The 12,941-nt window shown below is 43.7% G+C and overlaps 1 pseudogene; it reads right to left on the minus strand.

The window, feature by feature from the left end:
- Positions 1-789: 789 nt before the first annotated feature.
- LOC144752509 (uncharacterized) overlaps positions 790-12,941 on the minus strand; it is a 31,184-nt pseudogene continuing 19,032 nt past the window's right edge.

Below are 12,941 nucleotides of genomic sequence, written 5' to 3' on the forward strand. Positions count from 1 at the left end.
CCAATCTCAATATGGCAATCACACAACTGACCTATCACAGTACATCACCATACGACACCATCAACCAATCACAGCTTACCAATACACCAACGACCAAACCCTGCGCAAAACACTATGAAGGACGATCTCTCTTCTCGCAGCAATTATTCTCCTTCACACTTTTTCCTGCCCTTCCCACAACACTATAAAATAGCTTCTTAAATACCTTCTTGTTTGCTTTACCAAAGGAAATAACAGTATTACAATCACTCAAGAGTATTTTCCATAACCGCAATTAAAATCTCAACCAGCATGAAATCACCCTAATCAATGCAGCTTCACCCTATGTACAATTAGGTTCCACTAACACCAATCAATATTAGCCAATCACAAACACATCTCAAACAACTATGTTACTGATGTAGGTGATGGTACCTCTCACACTGCACCTAGAAGCCTGCAAACAAGTAAAGAAAAAGTGTATTATCCTGGCATCTTTAAGCCTGGATGAGTATGAAAACGTCAATCTCTCCTTTCCTATCTCTTTGCCCCTCACTCATGCATTCAAACTCTTAATACAGCAATCTAACCCAAGGCAATTACCGCAAACATAATTACCACAAACACAATTACCTCATTAATAATAACACTTTCAAAAGCAACCGCCTTCCTGTATCGTTTTCTAATACCGCTTTGCCAGTCTTCAAGTTCTATGCATTGGACTCAGAAATCAGAACTTTTAAGTAAGATTTGAGATTTATTTTATAGCTCCATTCAGAGCGTAAAGCAAATTTCTGCCACCAGACACTGCTAGTGCTTGAACTTTGGGGGCCCAATCGATGACCAGTGCCCACCCAAAGATCGTATAGCAAAGGCCTCCAATTTTGGGGTTCCTCCATCCTCGGGCCAATGGGTCTTGGCCACTGTGTCTGAATGGAACTATAATCAAATGCATTTCAAATATAATCATCAATTTCCAATATTTTAATGTTCAGTCAATGTTAGTTTGTGAGTGGTTTTTAAAGGTTTTATATTCCAATTAGAGTTTTTAGATTCTTCTGGTCCTTTATTCATTAGTCAAATATCAATCAGGGTAAGGAATAAAAAATAGGTAGTGCAGATCCTATTATATGTGCATACAGTGCATTCCATTAAGGACAAATCCATGTTCTAGGAAATGAGGTGCAAATGATGCTAGTCAGAACCCATGAGGAGCTAAAAAAGATAAAGGCAAGAGTAAGAATAGCAAGAAGTGAAAAATCAATAATTAATATTGCATAATTTCCCATGAAGAGAAGTAAAGCATAGGACAAATGAGCCTTGGCAAATGAAAATTAGTAGAAGCATAAAGCTTGGGTTTTCATAAATATCAAAAGAACACAGCCTGTTGTTTATCCTTCGAATCTCAGGTGATTTGCCTCCCATCTCCTCTTGCACTAAATCCCTCCAGCTCCATCTGATCTGATCCTCCCAGCTGATCTGCCTCCCCTCTCTTGACTCTATACTCCTGTTAGAACTGGGGTCTCTAGTTATCAGAGGTAGGTACCTTTGACCAAATAGGGACCCTTGCTTCTAGTCAGGGTAAGAGACTACACTTCCAAAATAACCCCTGCTCATCCCCTCGGTAGCTTGGCACAAGCAGACAGGATTATCTCAGAGGCAGTGTGTAAATCATTTGTGAACACATACAGTAATACAGTGAAAATACTACAAATGGACACCACACCAATTTTCAAAAATAAGTAATCTTTACTAGACTTAACCCAAGACCAAATGACAAAAATCCACAATACTTTAATCAAAAATAGACTTAAAATGGTAGAAATAGCTTAGTTCACTTTATATTGTAAATGCAACACTTTACTCTCAAAGTACCTGGGATGCGTAATGCAAAACAAACTAAAGGGTCGCAGGGAAGTTGATGCGCCGTTCCTTACACTCAGGGGAGTGGATGCATTGGTTCATTACTGCTGCGCAGGGGAGTTGTGGCTCTCTTCCTTACTGTGTGGGGAGTTGACTCGCCAGTTTCTTACTGTGATCCGATGCGATGACACTCTGGTGCGATGTGACAAAATGGCGTCTTGGTTATGGTGCGACAATGTAGATGCGATGCGTGCATGTCCAACGGCTGTGCAGTGACTCCATGAGCTTCTGAGCCATGGAGGCCCTGCGACATGCTTCTCCGGTGATGTGACGGCGACCTCTGCGGCGGCGGCACGCTTCTCCGGTGATGCGATGCATTTCAGTGATGGTGATAGCATCAGAGGCGGCAGGCTTCCTCGGCGATGCGACGACAACTGTTGCAGCGGCGACACGCTTCTTCTTCGTTGAGTCGCGCTTCCAGCTCCCAGCGACACGCAGTCTCTTAGAAGGCCAAGCACAACAGCAGGCACTTCAATTCCCAGCAAGGGAACTCAGGGAGAAGCTGGGGGTGACGTCATGTATCCCTGATACTTCAGACAGGAGGCAAGCACAGTTTAAACCCTTGGAGATTCTTTTTCAAGATGATGAAAGCACACTTAGTCCTTTTTCTCCTTTCTTTGGCAATGAAGCAACCACTGCAGGCCAACCCCCAAACAGCACAGCACAGGGGTAGTCTCCACCTTCAGTTTATCTGGTTCTTCTCCTCAGCAAAGGTTTGTCTGATTCCCAGAATCTACAGTTCTGGGGTCTGGGTCCCCCTATTTATACAATCAATCAATCAAAGCATTTATATAGCGCACTACTCACCCGGAGGGTCTCAAGGCGCTGGGGGGAGGGGGTCCGCTACTGCTCGAACAGCCAGGTCTTGAGCTGCTTCCTGAAGGCGAGGTGGTCTTGGGTCAGGCGGAGGTGGGTCGGAAGGGAGTTCCAAGTCTTGGCGGCCAGGTAGGAGAAGGACCTTCCTCCTGTGGTGGCTCTTCGGATGCGGGGGACGGCGGCGAGGGCGTGGCTGGTCGATCGAAGCTGGCATTTGGGAGCGTAGAAGTTGAGGCGGCTGTTGAGGTATCCTGGGCCTTGGTTGTGTAGGGCTTTGTGTGCGTGGGTGAGGAGCCGGAAGGTGATTCTCTTGTTGACCGGGAGCCAGTGCAGGTCTCTCAGGTGTCCGGAGATGTAGCTGCGGCGGGGGATGTCCAGGATGAGTCGTGCTGAGGTGTTCTGGATCCGCTGGAGTCTCTTCTGGAGTTTGGCGGTTGTTCCGGCGTAGAGGGAGTTGCCGTAGTCCAGACGGCTGGTGACGAGGGCCTGGGTGACCGTCTTCCTGGTCTCGGTGGGGATCCATCGGAAGATCTTACGTAGCATGCGCAGGATGTTGAAGCACGACGAGGAGACGGCGTTGACTTGTCTGGTCATGGAGAGGGAGGAGTCCAGGATGAAGCCCAGGTTGCGTGCGTGGTCTGTGGGTTTGGGTGCGCTGCCCAGGGCGGGGGGCCCTATACACAAAAATCCTTTGTCTTCGAAGGCAGACTGTACCTAGTTCAAACCAGTTTTGGGTGCATTCTGCCAGTGCACAATGTCTTCCTTTGTCAGTGTGGGCCAGGGTCATCAGACACACCACAGGAGGTGGAGCCAGCATTGTGGAAGGCAGGCACAGCCCTATTAAGGCCCAGGTGCTACTCCTCCCACCACTCCCAATGAAGATAGGTATATTCAGCCTACTGCTGACTCACCCTGCCTCCTGGAGCCACCCCAGCCCCTGTCACAAACAGACCAGACATGGAATACACATCCCAACAGAGGTAGGCTGGATGGTTAGGCAAGAAAATACCTACTTTCTAAAACATAGAATGTTAAACCCAATTTCACTAAAATATGCATTTTATCATTCCGAGTTCAGGCATGCTAAACTCTAATTTCTACCTACTTCCCTGAGCCAGTTAGGATTATAAAATGTAATAATCAATCTGCACATTCTGGCCTATGGGAGCAGGTAGCCTTGCAACAGTGAAAAACAAAATTGGCTGTAATTCACTATTAGGACATGCCACACACATCAGGGCATGTCCTACCTTTTAGATACAATGCACCCTGCCCTTGGGGTACCTTGGGCCTACCTTAGGGGTGACAAACATGTAGAAAAGGGAAGGTTTAGGGACTGGCAAGTGGGTGCACTTGCCAATCCGACATGGTTGCCCCAGGCTGCACACAGGCTCTTCAATGGCAGGCCTAGGTCACATTTTACAGCTGCTTCTGTGGGTGGCACTACCAGTGCTGCAAAGCTACCAGCAGCATTTGATTTACAGACCATGGTGCACTGTACTAGGGTCTGACAAGTAATCAAATAGCCAATAATGGAGTCACTAATGCATTACAACAATTTACAATAGAGAGCATATGCACTTGATCAGCAGTGTAAAGTGCCCAGAGCCATAAAACCATCAACAAAAGGTCAGAAACAAATTCAGGAGGAAGGCAAAAAAAGTTCATGGATGACCATGCAATAAGGGCCAAGTCCAACAACTCCTGTCATCTACAGCTGATTCTCCAACAAAATCTGAATCTCCTGCATCCGAATCGGAATATCCTAATCTAGGAACTTGTTTCAAAGGCTGTAATTCAAAGTTGCAAAAGCAGTTTGAGTCTCCGTCCAATGGAAAATCAGCATTCTACCATGTCCGCCATCATGCGAGCTGGCTGTCTTCTTTGTGGCGACAGATACATCTTTACCACAGCGCAGTTCAAATCTTATTTAAAATGACTTCATTTCTTAATCTTCTAATAAAGCAAATGTTTATTTTAACTTAACACAGGTCTGTGAGCTGCAAAGAAAACGTATTAGCAGGAAATCATTAGAAACATAAATGGTAATGCATTTTGCAATATGTGCGTTTTCTGATCCCTATGGCAAAAAAAAACAAGCTTTAAGTAAGTTATAAATGGGGTTCTGTTTAATTGATGATATCATGTTACCATTAAACAAAACAAATGGTTCTGTTGGGATGTGTACAATTGCTTAGAGTACTGATTCTAAATACAGAAAGCAAATACTTATTTACAATACATAAAACAATGTTTCATGAAAGTTAAAACACACACCAAAATAGGAATCAGTAGTATATTCTAAATGAGTATCAAATACTAATGGCTGTCACAATTACAAACTCAATTGCAGCAAGGAACAATACGTGACCGTTGTGAAAAAAGTGACATGTAGTGATTTAGTGATATGAACAGTACACTATATATAAGACGAATACATGTGAGATAAAAGAGGGGGAGGGATTTTTTTAAAAGGTTTTTTGTCCTGTCCGGTTCTCATGCAGGCACCCGGGAATCAAAGAGCCCACACCTTAACCCAGGGTGGCGCAATCCTGAAAAATAATTTCTGAGCCTAGGTTCCCCTGGGGCCAGATTGGATAACCCCTCGAAATCATTAGCCATGCTAACCACTACCCAATCTTCCAGTGCACACTTACACTCATCCACACTTGGCACTGGCTGTGCGCTGCCACCAATCACACTGGACTCTGCTTCTCTACCCTTAATGTCCAGTTCCCTCATGCTTAACTCATGAGGGAAGAAAATCTGTATCTCTTCCAATGCGAGAGCATTCCTGTTCTCCTCTGCTTGAGCTTTAAGTTTTAACACCACCTAATCATGCAGTCTGACCCTTTGATTTTCCTCCAACTCCTCTGGTGAAAAACTCCTCCCTGAATGGCTACTACCAGCCCCTGTGGCTGGTCCCTCCACTGGCAAATCCTGTGAACTAAATCCATTCCTTGGGTCCTCCTCATCCACATCTCCATCACCCGTCTCCTGAGCCTCTTTGACTACCCACCAGGCCCTCAAGGCCACCTGCAGCTTATCCTTATTGGTGCTACGCTACACTTCATGGGACATCCCAAAGCTCTGCAGAATTTCCTCAACTGATCAACCTTGTAGGTAGACAGTGCCTCAATGTCAAACTCTAATTCTGCAGCCAAAGCCTCACCGGTTATCTGGCTCTCCCCCTGAGACATGATGTGTGGATTAAAGGTTACTCAACAACAGAACTACCAAATCAAAAACAATATGTTGTTGCGTCGTGGTCTGCAATCAAATTATGATGAACACCAATTACTGTGAGTGATTTTGCACATACGTGTTTAATTTATATTAGGATCGAATCCCACCTCTCTGCCGCCAAATATTGGAAGTGGGGGTCCTTACCCCTCACCGCCGCCACCAAATGCTGGAGGCGGGAGTCCCTGACCCCCTCGTTTCAACGTTGGGCTAAGTAAGGACACCGTCTGAGATAGCCCTGCTCACCCCCTTAGTAGCCTGGCACGAGCAGCCAGGCTTATCTCCAAGGCACGTGTGTACAATATGTGCAACCACACTCACAGCAACCCAATGATGTCAACACAAATAGACTCCACACAAGTTTTTATACAATGAGTATAATCTTTATATTAGAAGTTATACGATATGACCACACAATACAAAATCAACGTATAAGAATGGGTAGTATTCTTTCTGGTTGGTTGGTAGGTTCTAATCCCAAACACCGCTTCTAACCAACAGTTAACTCACTTCTATCCATTTTTAAAAGGTTAGGCAAGTCGTATGGCTAGAATCACACACGATCAAAAGAAATACTGCAATGATTAACGATATGTACTGTGCAACAGAGAAAAATGCCATACGTAGTGCCACAGCCACGTACTTTGCGATAGAAGAAATAATGCAATGCGTATCATTACCAGCATGCCCTGTGCCAGGAAGAAACAAAGCAATGCGTCACGCTACAATCATGTACTGTGCAATGAAGAAATAATGCACTGCCCCACATTATAATCAGGTACTGTACAATGAAGAAATAATGCAATGCGCTACATTACAATCACGTACTCTGTAAGGGAAAAATAACGCAGTGCGTAGCGCACCAAGCATATAGTTCTTCAGGCACAAATGAGGTCAGGCATCATACGACAGTTCCATAGTTCGTTATCAGCAATACTGCAAAGTGTAATATGACAGTTTAGGTGCTCCGTTAACAGTGCCCCCAGTATGGATCAATGATGACACAAAAGTACCGCTTCTCACTCTGGCCCCAGTACTGCCCCTCCTTGGGCCAGCACAGGCCTAGATCTGAACTGAAGCAACAGGCTCGCGCAGCTGACTGATGCAAGAGGCCGCGAGAGTGTCCCTCCGGGCCCGCACCCCACCCCAGGTGGTGATCCACGTTGCCTGGTCGGCGTGACCCCACTCTCCTCTCCTCCTTCAGCGATTTGGGCCTTGATCCAGAACTCCGTCATTGGGTACGGCGAGCTCGGGCCGGCAGCTCAGTTCCTCAGAGGCTGCCAGTCCAGGCCGCTGCTGTTTCACTCCGAGGGCCCAATGACGTGGCCCTCCTTCCGGCGTGAGACCCACCCTCAGCACTGTGGAGACTTACTTCAAATTTGGTGCACACACTACCCAGGCACTCCTTACCAGCGTAACTGGTTGCGCCTTAACATGCACTCTGCACGTCCGAGACTCACCTCTTCACTGGTGCTCACAATGACCCGGTGCTCTTCACCACCGCCTCTGCTTGCACCTCGATACCACCCTGTGCGTCCGAGTCTCACCTCTTCTCCCGGTGCACACAATGACCAGGCGCTCTTCACCAATGCCCTGGCTGCACCACGACACGCACTCTGGGTGTCCGAGACTCACTTCTTCACTCGGTGCACACAATGACCAGGCGCTCCTCACCAATGCCTTGGCCTGCACCATGACACGCACTCTGTGCATCCGATCCTCAGTTTACTCCAGCGTGCCCACGATCACAAGGCACAACTTCTGAGGGTCTCAAGCTGCAAAAGCCCATGCACACCACGTTGCTTCGGACTTCTCCACAAACTTTTATGCTCCTGTGTGTCCAAACTGGGAGCCAGTTCACTTCGGGCCATTGGGGTAACAAGACACAGCACAAAGCATATTCTTCTTCAAGTAGGGGGACCCAGTGCCTCCAAGCACAGTCCCAACAGTCTCTCCATTGGTTAGAACAGCAAACTGCAGACCAGCCCCAGATCATGAAGCAAGGATTAATATTTCCACAGCAGTCTCTTCAGTTGCTCCTTCTTTAGCAGAGGTTCTTCTTGACCACAGAATGGGTCCAACGTTCAGGGGTTTCAGCTCTCATAGTTATCCCCTTTAATGTCTTTGAAGTTCGTATGTGCTCAGGGGTCCCTAACCCCTTACCTAAATCAGTTCTAGGTGTCTCCCTCCAGTGTCACCTATCTTCCTTTGATACTGGGGGTCTGGCTCCTTAATCACTCAGCAGGAGATGGGTCAATTGGTTTATAGCACCAGCCCAAGCCTTTTCACCTCCCGGGCTTCTCCTCATGCTACTCTCCAGGTGCAGGGCAGCCTGGTGCCTTCTCAGCCCCTCCCTGGGTCAAGACCTCTTCCAGCTCTCTCACCTCTCAGATTCAGAAGTCAATACACATTTCAGCAGAGACACACAGAAATGCCTTTAGCAAAAAAATCTGCCACTTTCTAAAAGAGTGGTTTTTTGAACACACAGTGACCAAACCACCTTCACAGAAAGATGTGTTATGACACTGTGAGTTCACACATACTAAACATCACCTCTCCATTAACAACTTACAGGAAACACCCACCCTCCCCCATTCTGTGCCATGGGCTGGATGGCCTTTCAGCAGTGAAAAACGAAATGGAGTGTTTTTCACTGTCAGGACATAACACACACCTTTGTATATGTCCTGCCTTTTACCTACACTGCATGCCACCCAGGGATTACCTGGGACCTACCACAGGGGTGCCCAATGTGTATGCAATGTGTTTGCAAAAGGAAAGTAATGCCTGACAAGTGGTTGCACTTGTAAGGACAACATACTAACTTAGCAAACTGTGCGCAGGGCCTACACTGCAGGCCTGAGTTCCCTTCTCCGCACGCCTTTGTATTACTAGCCCTGGCACACAGAGTGCACATCACTAGGGACTTTACTAGTAAGGCAAACATACCAATCATGGCCAACCAATTTCCATCACACTTTATATAGGGAACTCTTGTACTTTGACACTGATCAGCAGTGGCAAAGTACCCAAAGGATCTAAATTGGCAAACCTATATCAGACAAACGGTCTAGGTGGAAAGCAAAAAGTTTAGGGAACTTTAGCCAAAAAGGCCAAGTCCTGCAGTTGTGCTGCAAGCGTTTTAGCTAAGCTGCCCTACGCAGGAATGACACGATACAGCGCATTCCTGCCCTTTCTGTCATCGCGGACGAACAAATTGCAGCCAAGCGCCATTGCAGGCACCCTCTCACCATGGTGCAAGGGTGTCTGTGTTGTTGGAATGATTTTTTTTATGCAGGAAGGGATGCCTTACTGCACAAAAACCGTCAAAGGAGTGTTTTCCTGCAGAATGTGGCACACGTGGAAAGAGGAAAAAAAAAAGAAATTTAAACATTTCTCCTCATTACGCCTTCTTAGGGTGGGCATTATGTTTTACACTACCCCAGATTGACACTATGTTGTAAATCTGGGGCACTGTCAAAAACCATGGGTGCTGCATGGAAACACCCACAGCAACACCCACGCAGAGTAATGCTTTGCTTTACTCCATATATACAAGGCCATGAAAAGCCACACAGGATGGCATGGGTTGGCTTTGTAAATATAGGCCGGCTCACTGCGCCTCCAGAGCATCACAAAAGTGATGCCCCGGCAGTGTAAAAGTGCCGGCGTGGCATTGTAAGCATGCCCCTTGGTCTCATGCAGAAAACTGAATACGGACTGACAATAACATTTTGTGAGATTTACACAAAATGTTCAACTTGTATTTCTTTTGTAGCTGTGTGTAGCACTCCTGCAGCAAAATGTATTATGCCACTTTACATAGAACAATAATCAAAATATAGGGAGACATTGTTTAAGAACAAAGTCATGAAATATATCCAAAAGTGATAAGTAGAATTGAAGGTGAATAGAGCTTTAACTTCGGACTTGTCTTTGTCCTCCAGAGATGGCATTTCTGACATTTAGGCATTCAGGTAGGATTGATTTATCAGATGATTGACTTTGTGAGCAGCAAACGTTTGCTGACTTTTTTCAATTTCCTTGTGACTTTGGGCCTAGTTCCTTTGTCGGATTAATCAGATTATTTGTAATATCGGATTTCCTTTTTTTTTTTTTTTACTTTATAAGGTTTTGGGGTTATAATGAGCTTTTCTGTTATTTAATGCACGTGGATTCCGTTTACATTTTTAGATGTTTTTGGGAGATTCGAAGGTTTGTGTTATGATGGTTATGACCTGATGCATTTGAATTTTTAACATGTTGTGCACTTCTCTTGATTACTACTTATTGCTCTTCTCTAACTGTAGGACTTTTGGTAGACCTTTTGCTTGATGTATCTGTTGCTATTATGTTGTATTTTGGGATTTTTCTTTTAAAATACAGTTTTTGTTATTTTGTTATAAATAAACTGTGGAGTTATTTTAGTATTTAGTTGCCATTTTGGAAGTACTGGATTACTTTGCTTCTTCTGGTTCACCGTGCTTATGAACATATTACCAAGGCAACCCACAGACTATTTCATGTGACAACACTAAATCACCATAACCGTGTCTTGTTCCTCTAATTCTCAGAGCATCAGCTAGAATTTGAGATTCTTCGCAAGAGTTTCTTGGAACACTTTGAAGGTAATGATCTTCCCTTCAGTCTGACAAAAAAGTAGCAGATTATGAGTTAACAATTGCTACACCATCCTTGATATATGTGTGAGTCATATAGTGGTGCTTGAATATTATTACTGTCTTGGCCTAACAGCACCAGGGTCCGAAAGAGTACATTCAGATGTTGAAATTGAATGTTCTCTAACTGTCCCTAAGTATTATTATAATCCTTGAACCCTTGACAGGGACTATTGTCCTATATATTATTTCAAGGCGTATAGGAACTTCAATGACCTAACTAGAATAGAAAAAACATATAGCCCTTAAATCAGGTAATTAGAAGTCCGTTCAGTTTCAATAACAAATCATCTTTACCCTCACAATGATTTGCTTATGAGATGTGGAGGCGAAGTCTGTATTTTAAAACCTAATTTACTGCAACACCATTTTGGATTAAATGAGACGCATGCAACTATCCATAGACTTGCAAATATAGCAACACTCTGCAGTGCATCTTCGTATTATAATTGTATTCATTTTCAGAAGGTAAGCAACATCCTTTGCAGTTCACATGCAGCAAAAAACTAACTTCATTATCAAAGCCAGTAAGTGCCATATTGGGTAAAGGTCTGTGTATTACTGCTGAGATGATGTGGGGAGAGGTCAAATGTAACAACCATACAAGAAAGACCCATGATTCAGGTTTAATGTTATTGCCTGGGGACCGACTTAAGAAAGTACCGTGAATGCTTTGAGACTCTCCCTTTCTCCCAGGTGTAGGGTTTAAACCAGAGGTATTCCTGACGGATACATAGGCAGGATCCGAAATCTGGCATCGACTTAGCACTGCTGAACCTACCTGGTACACCTCCGACCTAGATGACACTATTTCACAGGGTCAATGATGTTTTCAAACAAGCAGACTATATGTTAACTGCCTCACATAAATAGTTCGTTTTTTAAATATATATTGTCAAATAGTTGCACCTAGAAGTCAGTAGGTATGGGCTTTTGTGAACACTACTTTTTACAGAACGCTTTCCAGGGTTGTAACATCTTGCCAGTTTCAATGTGAAATAGACTGAGAATAGACAAAAAGAAGCTTTATGTTGAAACTAGAGGAGATATTTTAGCAAATTATTTCTATGTCTTTGTTCGAGACCTTTTTCTTGTAAATGCCTGCATATTTTGAGCACTGCATATTACTTTTGGGTCCCTTTCAAGTAGTGCAAATAGTAGTTTTTCTCCTTATCATAATATTCAATCGAAACTATATTCGTTCGAATAAAGCCTAAATATCAGGCCAACGCGAAATCTTAATTATGCCAGTGAGAATTATGATATTTCTAAATTTAAAAATGTGCAATTTTTCCAAACCCTAAAAATAAATGCCTTTGCTTTTAGCTCATGCACTTGGATAACCATCATGATTTATCAATCTCACGACTGCCACAATTTGACTAACCTCTCTATTCTCTGGCTGGTTTCCTTTAAGCTTTAGCCCGAGAGGGAAAGTTACTTCTGAGATTTTTTATTTTTCCTTCTATCATTTCGCAAAAAGATGAGAAAGGCAAACATATCAGATCATTGTAGCGAATATACGTTTTTTAAGAAAGCTATTTTAGCCATATGGCTATATGCCTAACTTTCTTCATATACATTTCCCAGCACTACATCGCTGATATTTAAATGAATTTTACGTCGTGAAGTATCTATCTTAGAGGACTGAAAGATAGATAGTCTGTAGAATCTGCATGCAAGTATTCTACTTGACGCTAGATGTCAGTAAAGCATTGCTGAAATATTTTGCTCACTGCGTTATCATCCTCACTGCCAATCCGACTGACTGATCGTAATCGTTCTGTCACATCCTCTTAATTCTTCCAAAATATTATCGCATATTGTCATGCAAACTGGGCAGTTCAATCTATTCTTTAGATTTGTTTAATCTTGTTGAAAGTACTGTTGTCTGAAGAAATCCCATTTTGCATACTCGAGTGTGTCCAAGTGTGCAGATTGAGATGTATGACATATTCAGTTTTTGGACCTTTTTCCACTTGTCATGAAAGTGTTTTTGGTTTGTTTTGGTAGCAAAAAATACATATTTCAGAAAATATTAAAATTTTATCTTCATCAATAAAGCTTTATTCGGCTTAAAAACAAACTATAAAAGCACATCATAAAATGTAAACAGATGAACTTTCCATAAAATACAACCAATCAGATAAATGATCGACAATCACTTAAAGTGCATGAATAGTGCATACAATTTTGATATTAATTAAGACAAAGAACAATACATTAGTGCCAATTTTAAAATACTTAAAAAAAATACCAGTTTAAAATACTCTCGATAGCATGGAGAGCCTGCGATCGAAT

Source organism: Lissotriton helveticus, chromosome 5_1 (assembly GCF_964261635.1).
Source record: "Lissotriton helveticus chromosome 5_1, aLisHel1.1, whole genome shotgun sequence".
In the NCBI taxonomy this organism is placed as follows: Eukaryota; Metazoa; Chordata; class Amphibia; order Caudata; family Salamandridae; genus Lissotriton; species Lissotriton helveticus.